Below are 2,450 nucleotides of genomic sequence, written 5' to 3' on the forward strand. Positions count from 1 at the left end.
AATTCCTAGTAGTGTCCATGTGCAGTAGTTTTCAGTGAACTTTCCATCTTGAAGGCATACAAGCAAATGCTAACTGCAGAGAAGAACTTGATGTAAAGAATGGGAGAAAGCCTCCGAAAAATAGATTTGTGGAAGAAATACAAGTTATGCAGTGACTGTGATAAATCCCCTATTCATCCCCTAGGTATGTGACCACTTGATGCTGAAAGTAAAAACCTCTTAGTGTCTTCAAGACTTGTCACTTGAGAAAAATAAATGCCTAATGTTTTAAGCCTCCATGTTTACAGTGTGTGAGTGTGTGTGTGTTTTGGGAGGGAGGTTTTATTCACAAATGACTATCACTAACATATAACCCATGACAGTGTTTTAGAAATTCTTATGCATAATTAAAGAATTGAATTGCTGCTGGGGTACCAGGATGGAGGTTACCTGTATTAACTATTAAACACACTGGTCAAGAAGTAGAACACTATCAACACTAAGAATCCTCCTCCAGTGCTTCCTTTTCACTCATGAATCACCCCGTTTCTTGCCACCAGAACAGGTATCCTCTCTGGATTCAGTGCATTTTTTAAAAGATTTTTTTAAAGTAATCTCTGCACCCAGTGTGGGGCTCAAACTCACAACCCAAGATCAAGAGTCACATGTTTCACTGACTGAGCTGGCCAGGTGCCCCTAGAATCATGCATTTTCAACAGCTTTATTGAGATACAATTTACGTGTCAAGGTATAAAATTCAGTGGTTTTTAGTATGTTTACAGAGTTATATGCACTATTGCACCTGATACGTTATCACCGTATCTGGATTCTGCTCAACACTGTATTTGTGCGATTCATCTATGTTCTTCCTTTAGCAGAGTTTTATGCTCATTGATACATAGCTTTCCATTTTATGAATATGCACAATTCATTCAACTGTTCTGGACATTTGGGTTGTTTATAGTTGGAGTATTTTTTTTAAAGATTTTATTTGAGAGTGAGCGAGAACAAGAGAGACACAGGGAGAGGGAGAAGAAGACTCCCCACTGAGCTGAGAGCCTGATGTGGGACTCGATCCCAGGACCCTGAGATCATGACCCAAACCAAAGGCAGACGCTTAACCAACTGAGCCACCCAGGAGACCTATCGTTGGGGTATTTTATAAGTAGTTCTGCCATGAACATTCTTGTACATGCTTTGGTTCACAGCTGTACATACTTTTGTAGGGTGTATGTTTTAGGAGTGCAGTCTGGGTCATAGGAAATACGCATGGTCACATTTATTCAACACCACCAAACAGTTTTATGAAGTAATTGTTTTAATACACATGTCTGCTCTCTTGGTAGTATTTTACATTGTCTTTTTCTTTTTGGCAATTTTGATGTGTATGCTGTAGGACCATATTTTGATTTTTAAATTTTTGAAAAACTTTTTTCATTTTGAACCAGTTTTGCACTTACTAGAAAAGTTTGTACAGAGTCCTGTATATCCCTCAGTTTCCCAATGTTCATGTAATTAATTTATCACCTGCTTCCTTCTGGTTAGTGTTTCTTTGTGTGTGTGATCTCTAAGATTGCTGTTTTTGATGTCTGTTTTCCAGGTAACCTCCAAAAGCCTGCCCAAGTAACTAGTAAATTGTTTTCTTTGCATGCACGCTTCTATTACAGTACTTACCACATTCATGAAGAGACTTTATTTCTTAGAGTGACTTTGTGGAGATAATCCCATGATAACATGCTCTGCGTCCCCAGTCTCTGTTCCTATGGGGACTTAAACACCACTTTGCTTCTCTTACTCTTCCAGTGATAATCTCTGCCTCAAAGAATGCTGGGAATTGTTATAATGAGAAGCTTATCAGTTCTCTTAAGGTCAGACCCAAGAAATCCAAGAATGAGGTTCCCTGCCTGGAGGTGAGAGGAAACGTGGGAAGAGAATTGATGTACCCCTGTCCTTTCAGGGTCAGGAAGTCTGGTCATCCATGAGTCCTTTCTATTGAGCTGTTCTCCTTGAGGATTTGAAATGCCTTGGGGAAGAAACGACAGTACATATTTGGCTAATGAGGAGCTTTGGAAATTGAGCTCCCAGGGCCACAGAGATTATAGGGTCTACCTGTGACCACTCCTCTCAAAGCCCTGCTCATGTCAGGAAACACAGTTGAGTCTCCTGAGATGATCCCTCTTGCCCTGGAGCCCAGTTGCCTTACTTGGTTCCTCTGCCCTTTCTGGGAACAGATTCCCCATCTCTACCCTTCAATATCTAGAGGAAAGGTGAATTACTCATTGGTGACTTCGAGGCAATCTGATGTGCCCTACTAAATGCTGTGAGAAATTGAAAGATTTTTTTTTTTTTAAATCAGCCTATCTGGAGAACCTCCAAGAGGTAAGAGAAAGTTTAGTAGGATTAAGTTAGACTGAATTTGCCATCGGCTTTCATTTCCTGCTCTTATTCTGCCTTTTAAATTCCAGGAAATC

The sequence above is a fragment of the Ursus maritimus genome, unplaced genomic scaffold (assembly GCF_017311325.1).
Source record: "Ursus maritimus isolate PB19 unplaced genomic scaffold, ASM1731132v1 scaffold_14, whole genome shotgun sequence".
NCBI lineage: Eukaryota > Metazoa > Chordata > Mammalia > Carnivora > Ursidae > Ursus > Ursus maritimus.